At 39.0% G+C, this 13,533-nt stretch overlaps 1 long non-coding RNA gene across 6 annotated transcripts in view; it reads left to right on the top strand.

Moving 5' to 3' along the window:
- Nucleotides 1–11,071, top strand: part of LOC129784980 (uncharacterized) — a 66,705-nt gene extending 55,634 nt beyond the window's left edge. For 2 of the 6 annotated variants that reach the window (XR_008748353.1, XR_008748350.1), the window contains 2 exons: nt 5,802–5,836; nt 6,516–11,071. This is a non-coding gene — a long non-coding RNA (uncharacterized LOC129784980). Of the gene's footprint in view, nt 1–5,801 lie in introns of all 6 variants that reach the window. The other 4 variants (XR_008748352.1, XR_008748348.1, XR_008748351.1 and 1 more) reach the window with 3 other exon arrangements.
- Nucleotides 11,072–13,533: the final 2,462 nt, after the last annotated feature.

Raw genomic sequence — 13,533 nt, 5'->3', positions numbered from 1 at the left:
AACCTACTCATTACCATTCAGACCATTCAGGCTCGAAGGATTTTGCATGCCTGTGATTTTCCAGTGATTATGTCATTTTCCAGTGATTATGACACCTTCTGCAACTATTTAGGGGAGTCTCAAGTTATTTGGGAGGCAGAACAGCAGGGTCAGAATATCAAAGAACATAGAGGCAAATAACAGAATTATGCCCGCCTTTACTTCTCAGCTGTACTCTGCACTCAGCTGGGGAAACAGCCTCTTTTCCCATCACCTAAAACCAAATCACAAGTTAGTCGGTGAGGTTTAATAGTTACAATCCAAGCAAGCTGAAAGATGAACAACTACCAGTCTTGGGGCTGTTGGGGCTGTGAATTCTACACAAAGGTGTAAGACCAGGCTAATACAGCAGGTGGCCAAATGCTGCTGCAAAGAAAAGCTCTGTTCAGCTTCCTGGGTTAATTTTCACGTTTCAGAAGTCACATTTACTGTGAACCAGAGAAGGCAGGGGCAGACACAGACACAATTTAAAGGGGGAGAGGAGGATGGATGGCCCAGCTCCATGGCTGCAACCTCATGTCACATTGCAGGAATATTTGCTCTACTAGCTCTTCTATTCTCAGACCACTCTAGCTTTGGACTAAGGTCTTTAAAATGTATTCACAGAGTGAAAAAAAGGACTAAACCTTATCACCACTATTCACATGGGCTGTCAGCCACAACTATACACATGGATCAGTGTCTTGTGTAAAAGAGCTGCTAAATTGGATTAGACCAAAGGTCCATGTGTCCTTTCTTTGACCACTGATAGTATCAGATGTTTAGAGAAGAAATGTAATAGGATAGTCATTCCCTAAGTATACCCTCCCTGTTTCCATGATTTGGCAACTTACAAATTCCTTTTAGGTAGTTACACGAGGCCTCTAATAATCCCAAAAGGAAGACACAATAACTCTGTGTTTGACCTACATGACTTTGTCAAATCATTTTTTTTAAGCCAATCCTCCTGTTGGTCCTCACAATATTCTCTAATACCCAGTCACAATTTTGTGGGAAAGTACAAGCAGCTCTCCTCTTTTTGCTTTGTAAATTGTTCCCCAGTCCTTTAACTGATTGCCTCCTAGTTCCTCTTCTTTGAACGTATCTTCCATCTCCACCTTCTCCAAGGCATTCATGACATAGTAGACTTTCTCTCCTTGGTCATCTTTTTTGCCCAGATAAAGTTATCCCAGTGTACACTCAAGTTTGCAGGATATGGAAAATGTTACATGAAAATAATAAAAAAAAATAAATAAAAATCTTTTCATGTCATGCCCACATTCATTCTACATCATTAGTAACATTTATCTGCTATCTTAAAATAAGCCTTGGAATATATTTGTAAACTGAAAGGTTAAGAGATTACAAGCAATTTAAGGTAGAGACTGTATTTTCATGCGTGCAGTAACAGGTACGATGGTGGGGGCTTTAAATACAACTGTGAAAAAGATAATAAATGAAAACAAATGTACGGAATAGTAGCACACACATAAAAACATGTAACAGTCTGAGCTGTTCTGCTATAAAAGAAATGTAGGGATCATAGCGTTTGCTTTCACCAGTGAAGAAAGCCCATTATGGGCTTACTTATGTCACACACTTGCGGTCATAACTGCTTCACTGGTATTTTAACCTTCAGGATTTCTAGTCCTCTAAATATCTAATTAGTACTGCTTTTTAAATGGTTTTATAAAAGCATCTTGGCATGTATGCACAGAATGGCCTAGTGCCAAAGTACCATAACATGCAGGAACAGTAATGACTCTGTCTCTGCACTGACTCTCTGTGATAGAATATGATCGGAAAAAAATCAAATGCAAAGCTGACAGGACAGCTCACATTTCTGCTAAATCTCATAAACCCTACTCAGAGTAAGACTTCCATATCTTTGACTGCCCTTTAGGTTTTTTTAGACATAGAGCATGTAATTTGTTCCTTTTTTGCCTTTTCTCTCTTCCTGTCGTCCTTGATGTACACATATATATTGGTCAAATCCCGTCAGGCCTGTGAGACAACTGCAGGGGAAGAAGACCACAGCACAAAGGAGCTTGTCAAAGGGACACTGTATAGATTGGTCAGAAGAGATTATCTAGAGCAGAACATCTGAGAAGTTTGATTTTCTTCTGCAGCCACAGCCTAATGCACTGCATGGAATGTTCAGCAGATGCAGTACCCACTCCACTCAGACAGTAGCAGGAGTTAAAGCACTGCTCTATATCCGAACAGAGAACCTTTTATGTTCATCAATACCTACTGCAAAGAGCCCTTTATCTAAGCCTCTGAACAATTTTAAGACTTAAGTGAAAGCAGAAACCCCAATAAAGGGCTTAGGTTTCGACCTAATGCTTCCTCCCACTTGTCCAAACTAGTCCCTATTCCATTCTCAAAATCAAAGTATGATGTTCTCCACTTCTGCTTCCTGGCAGATAACATACAGATTTGAGTAAGTATGTCTCACACACCAGCAAGGCCTGGCTAACATAATGGTCCTTTGGTGCCACTAGCAGTCCACATAATTTACAGTCAACCTCAGATTGCTCTAACTCATGGCAAGGGACAAAAGCCAGCTAATGATCAGTCAGTGTGAGGTGGCATCTTTGCTCACACCTCCCTCCCAATTAGCACTCCTTGCTCCTTGCCTGCAGCAGAAAATCTGGGCCTTTATATTATTTTCCCACAACAGCAGCCTCCATCATTAATTAGTGTATGGAAGCTCTGGAGATCCATTGGGAACAGAGAAAAAAACATCCTCCTGTGACAGTGTTACTCATGCTAACAACTCCAGTTCCCCTCAAGCTGTCAGTGACACATCCTTGAGCTTCTGGTGACCTTGCACAAGACCTTCCTTTGGACTCGCAGAAGGAAACAATGAGATATACAACTCATGAAGCTGATGGCTTCCTGACTTATGTTTGTATTATCTAATGGGGTTCAAGCTGAGTCTGAAGCTTTTACTGTAACTGGGCCATTGGTAATGTCTCTATCCTATGCGTAGTTTCTGTTGACTAAAAATGCATTTTAGCTTATAAAGGTGTATCTTTCTCAGTAGGGACCTGATTTGGGTATCCCATCTCTGTTTTTCCACTTATTTTCCTAAAACTTGTGGGAATGCAATGTCTTTGGACCTTAAAATCACTATCATCTGGCTTATAATATGAAAACAAAAAGACAAAAGCCACCTTGGGAGGGAAAAAAAAATAAAACCAAAGTAAATTTGAGAAAGGTCTGTTCTTGTGCTTTGATTCCAGTAGAAATCAGGCAAAACTAGAGGTTTCTCAAGAAAGCTGGAAATTATTATTATTATTATTATTAAAATATTTTGAAATAACTATGGATATGATAAGAAATTTTAGATAGCTGATGAAATTTTATGTGGTTTCTTAGTCACTCATAATGTCACATTTACTTTCTGTATGACACTAGGTGCAAGAAGAGAGTATACATGTGGCATATTGCAGTATCAATCAAAAACACTATTAAAAATACATTAAGAAACAAAAAAAATAGTTTCCTCGCTAACAATTAGTTTTCCATATCTATATAGCTTTTGTACAGCTGTAAATATTAGTCCAGCTTTACAAACACTTTTGCCCAGCAAAGAACAGCTCAAGAATATATGGTTTTCTTTCTCTGTAGTTTCATTACAGAAGGTAATAAAAGGTCCGGGTGAACTCAGCATCTGCCCAGTTCAGATCATGGCTGTACTACCAGACTGTGCACCTTGTACTGATTAGGCTCCCAAAGTCCTAGTTTGACATCCAGTTGGTTCAGTTTAAATCTGCAAATGGTCCGAGGTCAGGCCTTTGGCTGTTGTAAGGTGCCGATCAGCAATCTGAAGGGGATATCCCCAGGATATTAAATCTATTGACCTATTGACACAAAATCTCTGATGGCTGAAAAGAGCTGTCAGTCAGTAGCAGTGGAGTCTCTGCTAAGCAGGATATGAAGTAAAACAAGCACGTTTTGGGATTATTCCCTAACAGTATCGCCGCTCAGATTTTTATTGACCTTGAGCAGGAGTTAACTCCTGTGATAAGGGTCTGCCAGTAAAAGGCAGAGTCATCAGTCCAGATCACAAGGGAAAATTAAGCTCAAATATCAACTTTGTTCTTCAAAAGTTAAATAATGCTTCTGGCATCAACAAGTTCCAAGTAAAATTCTGGTCTTTTTCTATTCACATTCTTTCTCATCGTTGTCCTATTAATGAAGGGCACACACCTAATGGTCTGGTATTATCACATATAGAATATGTCACCTCCAGTCTCCCTCCGTCTGCCATCTAAGCACATATGCCATAGGGCAGAATAACTCATACTATCTCCTCTCCCCCCCGCCCCCCCCCCCCGCCCACCCATAAGTAAAGGATTGAAAAAGAAAGTTTTGCATTTTACATAAACAGCCATATGGAGGGCTGCAGATGAGAGAAGGATGGAGAGGGGTTAAGGATCAGGTCAAAAGAAAATATAGAGAAGGCAAAATATTTCAGCTGCATTTTAAAATATAGAAAGTTAAGTCAGATCAAATTGATTCCAGAACAGTATGCATTCTATTCCAGCAATATCTATTGCCATATGGGACTTTTAAATACTGGGTTTGGAAAGGAAAGAAAAGAACACAAGGTAGCCTAGTTAAAAACGCACCAGAAGTATGAAGACAGCAGCCCAGTCTGTTACTTGATATTCAAACCTTCTCAAAACTTTACTGGAATATTTTTTCTTCTTTCTTCTTGGGGATTCTACACTGCTATGATCAAACACTTGACAGCCATTTTCAAGTAATTTTGCATGATTTTCATACTGAAGAAGTATTAAACATAAGATTCCAAGAAACGAGACAGACTGCATTTTGCTATTTTCTCCAGCACAGATACCCTAACCACTGCCCCTAAGTATAGTACACCATACTATTTTTCCATATTTTCTTTTCCTTATAGAAAATTGAAAGCTTTTATATGTTTTCATATTTGTTATACATTTGGATCAAATATCTCCTGAATATGTAGAAGGGAACAATGAACAACAATACTTTGGAGTGTATTTGGTGATGAATGTTTGGGTACATCTACCTATCCCGTGATGCATATAAGTTCTCTTCATGAACAGCTTAGAATAAATAGGGGGTTTAGCACTACGTCTGGAGTTTAAAAATACACAAAACAAGTAAATTATGTTAAAAAGTAAAGTGCAACTGTGAAATAACAAAATACATTTCAAAAGGAGGAAGCGATATAGTCTAACTGCAAATGAGTCATCTTAATGGCATAACAATAAGAAAAAACATACATGAATTTGTCATTACAGTCAGCAACACAATTGTTCTGGTAAGAAAGGAAGGGGAGAGAAGGAGAGACTGAGTTTAGATGGCTAAGTGCTGCCCATTAACAGGGAAACAAGTACTCCGTAAAAGTTACCTTTTTATAAGATTTTGCAACTTTTCAGCTGATAAATGTAAATATTAATCAGTCTTCCAAACTACTACACTAAATTTCTATTTCACTTATATTCCAGAGCAAGACATTTATATAGAAACAGTTGCACTCCGTTCATTAGTTTGAAACCATGCTGCAGTGATTAACATGTGAAGTCTGCCAAAGCATTTTCAGGATTGTTTTTGCACTTGTGTGTGTGTGTGTAGTTAAGATCACCAGAAAATGCTGTGAGTAACTGAACATCACGTAACACTGAAGTATCTTTATCATTCCTTAAAACCAGTGTAAAAATGTTTTTAAAGTATAAGCATGCCTCATATAAAACACAGAAAATGTATTTGTCATTTCATTTCAGGGGATGCATTACTATCTCAGGAGCTTCTTTAAAAGGTGACCTACGAATAATTTACCCAGAGTTAGTTTTATATAGCTCATACTTCATGATAAATGAATGAAGAATGCCAAAAAGTTTATTTTTTTTCTTGTTACTTGAGTGAGGTTTGGGGGTTTTGTTTCTTTGAGGTATTTTTAAATGTCAGTTTTGGTTTTCCTGTATTTTAATCACTGAATTGATTAGCGATTTAAAAATACATATCAGGATGACTGAAGAGGATGCTGAAAGAAGAAAGAATTTAAACTTACCTTCTCCAAAAGGTTATACTGCAGTACAGCTCAGTGGTGTTAACAAAAGAAAAAAACAAAAAGTAACATAAATTATCACTAAAACTCCTTTACTTTCCTTGATTGATTCCTCTCTTTATCTTTTAGACTGTTATGATGTCATCATTTCACCAGCATTTCAGGCATAGATGATAGTAAATGGAATTGGATATATAACAGGGAAAAGAAGGTACAGAAAGTGGGGAAAAAACCCCACCACAATCCACAACTGTCAAGCCTTTTTACATCTAAAAAAGTACCCAAAATGTAATCTAAGCTGACATTCACTTTTTCCTTGTTTATCTTTAAATCACTGAAAAAAAACCCCAAACCTACAGCCTAAAGTATAGAGATATGATGTCAAGAAGTTCCATTTTAAGTTGTTAAATGAATACTCCTTTCTAATTAGGGAGGGACTGAAGGACTATGGCACTGATTTGCAACGGCAAAAGATGTGACAATTCATATTCAATTCTGTTTAACCGAGCATGTTATGCATGATGTGCAAGAGAGTCACCTTGCTCCTTTACATCAACACCTGGAACAGGTATGGAGACAGCATGCTTAGACATTGGCAAGGAAGGAGCATCCTGTCTTATTTTATAAGGTCCCCATCTGTCCGTCTTGGAAGCAACAGCACAGAATGTTTGGCATGGACCCTAGTTCAAGGACTGTAATGAGGATGTCTTATTCAGCCGACCAAGAGTGTTTTTTGTGTACCTTCCCCATATCTGCAGCCAGAAGCCTGAGACCACCAGGCCTGAATAGCCATTTACTTCATAGTTACTACTTAAGATTATGTATTTATGAAGTAAAGGAAAAACATTATGAGATAGGGAGGCAAGGTAAACAACATCCAGAGATATCATGAGCCTGCGAGAAATGCAGGGGACTAGTGGCATTCTTGTTGCTTGTTTTCACTGTTGTAGAAAATCTTTTTGCAATATATATATATAAAACTAAGTTAATCAGTTTTGTAAGGCTTTGCAGATAAAGGTCCACAGCTGCGACAAATACTGCAGCTCTGGACTGAGATACATTGGCAAAGCTGTGTGAAGCTGTTTTGCATAAACTCACGCCTGTAATATCCTAGCTGCTAGCTGGTGTTACCTGTTGTGCAAATGCTGCACATCCCTTCCTCTTACCTGTCTTAGTGCTTTGAACAAGTCAGAACACAAGTGTATGTTTCTTGCCTGTTTTAGTCCCACGCTCTTGCTTTATCCTCAAGTATCACCTAAAAACCTCTCTAGCTGAAGCCATATCAGCATCAATAGATTAGAAAGAACTGCCTGCTACTTGTTCTCCAAGCTACGAATCTCTCTGAAGAAAGAAGCGGTTGATGTGAATTTCCTGGATTATTTTCATTACCATCAAAAGAGATGGTAAGAAGGGGGGGGGGGGGGAAGAGGGAGAAGAGGGAGAGAAGGAAGGCAGCTCAGTCCCCTGACCAGCTCTCACTTATACTTGGTTCCTCAGGGTGCGACAGTCTTCAGTGCAAGGCCTATGGATTTATGCCATTATGAAAGGGAACTGAGTGCTGCCAGTCATGAAGATACATATTTTTAATGGCAGCCTTTCTGGGTTCTAAGTCCTTAGGCTTGCATTAAGAAAGATTTACCCCACAAAGGTTAAACCACGACAAAGGTAAAGGTGGAAAGGACAGCAATGCATTACCCTCCTTTCTGTCAGCCACCCACCTTTGCCTCTCACACATCCTCCTGAAGCAGGACAGAAACGCAGCACTGGTTCACTGAGCTATATGCTGCTCCTTCTCCACCCTACCAAGCTGTTTGTGGTTGTTCACTGGAGCCATCTTGAGTGTATTTGCCACCAGCTGCTTCCCACAACCTCGTTGCTCCCCTACCCACCTCCAGAGTGTTGCACCACACTGCAGGAGCCCACAGTGCCATTTGCCAACACCATCTGCTGGACCTCCTGAGCCAAGATTACCTCCTCCTAAACCCACACCCTTCCTATCAGGGTTTCAAAGCCTGCAAACAAGGGGTCACAATCTGAAAAGAAAGGCTCAGAAAATCTGAAGCTGCTGTTCTTATTCCCAGCATCTTTTCTCTTTCCTTCAAGCACACAAACATCCTCCTCATCTTGCAGTAATTGTTAAGGGGGAAAAAGAAAATTCTGGCACAATTTTTGACTGCTCTTTTAAGCATACGACCAGCCACATCAAAGCTGTGAGGTGATAGTTCTAATAATATCTTCTCTTATCTCCCGACTGTCCTGGTCCAAAGAACTGAAACTAAAGAGGCAGATGGTGGTCATGTACACTTGTACCTGAACCCCAGTCTCTCTTTTTCTCAGAAAGTCTTTTAATGATAGAAATTAGAAGTTGCCTATTCCTGTATCTCATGCTTGTAAGATACTTACTGCTCCCTACACATCCTTAACCTCCAGAAATTCCTTGTTTACACATTTCTCCCTTTCACCTGAAAGTATCTGCATTGGATTGACCCCTCCTAGCAGTACTGAAGTACTGCAGTCTTCCTCTGTTGCTGTTCCCTCTGCTGAAAAGCCTTCTGCTTGCAGCCCCAGGCTTCACCACATCTTGCAGTAGAAATGTTTCTCAGGGCCCCCCCATACTCTCGTTGTGGGCCGTGCTCCCTCCACAGCTGCACTGCGCACAAGGGCAGATCTTTGACCCAGTTTATGAGGAGGAAGCCTACAAAAACTAGCCTTTACATGGAGAAAGCCATCAGGTTACTACGGTGAAACCAAGGGGTCTTTCTTCCATTTTCAGTTCAAACAGATCTAAAAATGCAAAAAGTAGCTTTTCCAAAGGTTTGGGTCTGCTGCTGGAGAAAGGAGGCCAGGATCCCCAGGTTCTACTCCTGCATGTGACTCCCCACCAGCTGCATGTTCTCTCAGTTCCCTCAGTCAAAGCATTCCTCAGTTTACCAATTTGCAAAGCTGATACAATAACGGAACACAGAAAGTAAAAGCAACTGTTTGCAAAATACTTCAATACCGGCAAAAGAAAATATTGGATAACTTGTTCTTTCAAATTAAAAATGTGACAGGTTATTCACTTATCTATACATAAACCCAAGCCGTGAATCTGCTTGTAAGTGAACCACTCCTACATGAACCCTGCACTGTGTTTATAAGGCACATCGTTTCCTTTATAAAGCCTACAGAAGCCAGACTTTGATTTGAATATAATAAAATTGCAGAAACAGCAGAAGCTGGCCATGTAACTCCTATTTTAATGAATACCTAAAGTAACAGTCCTCTAAGCCATTGTGTCATCTTTCAACTACTGTCCCTCCCTCCCCCTTTCTGCACCAAACTCAAGGAAAAGAAAAACTGATTGGCAGGTACTGTAGCTGGTGTGAATAACCACGACTATATATCTTGTCAAAAATCAGCATGTACTTTAAAAAAGAAGAAAGTAAAATATGAAGATAAGAGGAATAATCTGAGGCTCTCCCATATTCTCATTCAAATTTTTCTATTTAGATTTCACTATATTTCCTTTTTTAACCTTCTCCTGCAGGTCTTTATATATAGGACAAAAAAATCCACTTCTGTCATTTAAAGCATGATGAAAGTACAAAGAAAAATCTATTTTCAGCTGTTTCTCGTTAGAGCACTTTTTTGCCACTGTGATGAAAGTCGATGCAAAGAAAGAAAGACGAGTCACTGATGAAGATGAAGAAGCATTTCTGATCAGCCATCTGTTCAACCAATTAAACCCCTCACAAATAAAGTTGTGTATACGTATATAGCTAACCCATAAAGATATACATATCTATGTGTACACTGGCATGCGAACACATACATATAAATACCATGTAAAGTCTACTTTGTATATACTAAGCTCTGCTTACATGCTGAGCATAGCTAATTAAATGCACACATAGAGAAACAGTGCAAATGCAAAATAGAATTTGGCCCTGTTGGAGAACAAAGCCTTCTCTATTAGCATCCTTTTCTCTTAATGGTCCTTATGCAGTAAAAATAAAGTCCAAACACTATAATTTCATTCCCAGAAAAGTTACAAATACTGTAGGTATCTTTAGAAACAGCTGCAAAAGTGGATTCACTTCTGACAAGATTGGTGTTAATTACCAGTAAGGACTTCAGTATAATACTATTTAAATCATTTTAAATTATCCCTCTCAAAAATTAATTTTTCATCAAAGATTACACAAAAAAATCATGATATCATCTCTGCAGCTGCGATTTAGTAATAATTTCATCTATTATTACCAATGTCAGTTAGATAAAAGAAAAATGGCATCCTACTGTGCTGATTCCAGCATAGGCCATATATAGAAATTTTTAACTATCACTTATAATCGCCTTGATGAGCTTAAACCTCCTCTCAATTAACACCCTAAATGACACTGAGACATCTTAATGGAGGATGTAAGTAAAGGAAAAAGACTTTAATCAAAGAATAAAAAGAGAAGTGGCAAGCAAAAGGAGAAAGTCTGGTACACCTCTCAGTGTCCAATCATACGAGGGTCCTTTATCTTGTCATGAACTTCTTGTCGTCTTTATATTGCTACTGTAACTTCACAGCAGCCATAAGAAAAAAAAAAAAAAGTGTGCACACCCTTACCTACAGTTTGCATCCACGTCTGGGAAAGACAGTGGGGGTATACATCAAGCAGGCAAACACTGTGAGACTGTGAAAAATAAAATTATGATAAGTTACAATGAGCCTTACTCCACTTGGGTTTCTACTTCAATAGTGGATCAGGGCAAATCTTAAAGACTGAAATATAGTGATTCACATACTACTCAATAAAACTGGAAAGAGCATGTTCTGGTCCTAACATCCCGACCTGAATAAAAGTTCTGCTTTCACATAAAGATCTCAGTTGCCAGAGAAACACATAAATGTTTGCTCAAACGGCACCTGCAGTTGATATTATTAAGGGCATTCATGTCTCTTTTAGCACACCTCTAAGACTCCCAATACAAGCATTTAAAAGCATACACATACTGGGTGGTTGTGATAGCACTCTTCACATTTCAGGAAGGTTGAGAAATAAGTCTCCTGTTTACTGTTTCCCAAACTTGTGAACCCAACTTTCTAGCCATCAGAGTAACCACACAGATTTAGTAAGCTGATAACCTTCAGTTAGCCTCTGCAGACATCTTGTTATACCATTGTGTAAAACCACTGGGCAATGACAACAGCCTGGGAACTGCTGGTTTAGGCTACACGTGGCTGAAGGGATGGGTAGTGGGTTGTTTTGCCCTGGTAGGTGACTGTTCCCATTTCTGTAATACAATAAATAAATAAATAAATAAATAAATAAATAAATAGTTTCACAGCTCATATTTTTTCAGTTAATTCACTCATAATGAGAAGCAAATTAATATCTCTGGGTGCATTAATAGTAAAAAAAAAAAAAAATCTAATTAAAATCAGCCATGGTATTTCATTTCTTTCGAGTGTTTGTTTGCCCGTTAGAGCTTCACAAACTGTTAGCTACAAATTATGCCAGTTAAGGATTCAGTTCGTTTTGATTAACAAATGATTTGCAAATGGATTTTGCTTTTATTTGTTATAGGTATTTGTTGAATAGTTCACCCAGCCACTTCAGACTGTGGGTTGTTTGCTTCACCTTTTCGCTAGTCACTCTTATTCTGGTGCTGAGCACATAGCATTTGTGGCACATAAAGTACCATTAAAAAGAGCCCCTCAGTTAAAGGTAAGGAATACCCTGACCTCTGCTCCATAACAGGCACAGCATCCACCAAATTTAGTCACTGCTGTTATGGAGAAATTGGTCAAACCCACTCATGCTGGATGATTTTAGATGCATGAGTATTACATAGCAACTAATAATAACCAATGGACTGTATATTGTTAGGGGGAAGTTTGCAGATGTGCAGTGATTCTTATTAATATCTGTGCAACTTCCAGCATTCACAAATATTACCCTGCCATGGGGCAGCTGCCTGAATATTTCCAACCAAAGAGTTTTCTGGGACTAACAAAAAAATCAACCTTCTATTATTTACTCTCCAAACTGTTTTCTGTTCAGACTTTTTTTACACCCATTTGGACTTCAAGCCAAACACATTTAATTCGCCAATTAAAATTTAAGGAGGGTTGATTTTGCATACATAACAAACAAGGTAGCAGCAAAGTAATGCATGCAATTAAAAAAATCCCTAAGTATTCACTGATGTGAAGGTTGACAGTCTATCAGTTTACAGAAAAAAACAAAGCTAATAGCTTTATGGAAAGAGAATACCTTGCATGGAAAAGAGGCATCACTTTCTGCAACTGCTGCTCTAACAGAAACTGCTGCATGGTCCACTGATAAATGTTAAGCACACCATCTTAAAGACAACAGTCCCTTTTCTGTATGATCAAGGAAACACTTACTTTATTATCCAGCAGAAGCACTCAAAGTACAGTGCTTTTAACTTGGTCTCCATTTTACTGTTTTACTAGTACAACAATAATTCCTGTTGATTACACGAGCCTGAAAAGAAATGCCTTTTCTGATCAAAATGGCTGTGGCAACAAGGAGCCTAAGGCAGACTTGGTGATGCTGATATCAAAAGGAAGTCCTTTTCCTGGAATTGGGTTTGAGCTGCCTCAGCAAGTGACTTTCATAAACTGCATCTCTTCAGAGAGATGGGAGAGTACCAGTCAAGCCACACTGAGAAATACTTTCTAGTGCAGACAGGCTTAAGGAGTCCTGATATTCAGAATGAGCTGGAAAAATGCACTTTTCAGTGTGGATGGACATTCTTATGCTGGTTTATCATTTTGTGACCCAGGTTTAAGCCAGCATTAGGAAGTTTTGCAAGACAGTTAAATTAATCTAATGCTGATGAAAAAAAAAAAGAAAAAAAGAATGTTTCAACTCATATCCCTTGATCTCAGATGTACGCTGCTGCTTCTTGCTTTGCAGAGACACTGGTGCTCATCTGATCTCCATGCTAACCAATTTGGTTCACTAAACTGGCAGAAAAATGTGCATCATTATTTGCTGCATTCATTTTCTGCCTGTACAGTGAACTGGAATAGCTTACTGGGGCATCAAACAAGCTCCAGAGCAAGCATAAGAAGGAGGGAGGAAGGCAGGTTGTTTTCTTTCAGTATCAGCAGGATTTTAGGATTGTCCTCTGGGGAAACCACCTCCTTAAACAGTGTTATGTCACTATACTTGGAGTTATCACTTTAGCCACACCAGAGCTATTGTTCTGACCGAATACAGGGATCTCCGGTAAGAAAAAAAGGCAAGACTTGCACAAAAACAGCTGGCTTTTTTCAGGGTGGAATAAATTACATAGAGAAAGACACCAGCCTGGCAGTTGAGTTTTGCTGGCTTTGCTATGTTGATTAAGATTGTGAAGAGAAAAAAAAAAGACAAAGAGCAAGGAAACCGCACTTTCCTCTCCTAACCAGCACCGCTATGGCAGCAACTCCCCTGATGTAT

The sequence above is a fragment of the Falco peregrinus genome, chromosome 1 (genome assembly GCF_023634155.1).
Source record: "Falco peregrinus isolate bFalPer1 chromosome 1, bFalPer1.pri, whole genome shotgun sequence".
Lineage (NCBI taxonomy): Eukaryota > Metazoa > Chordata > Aves > Falconiformes > Falconidae > Falco > Falco peregrinus.
This window is presented reverse-complemented; position numbering and strand designations above follow the sequence as displayed.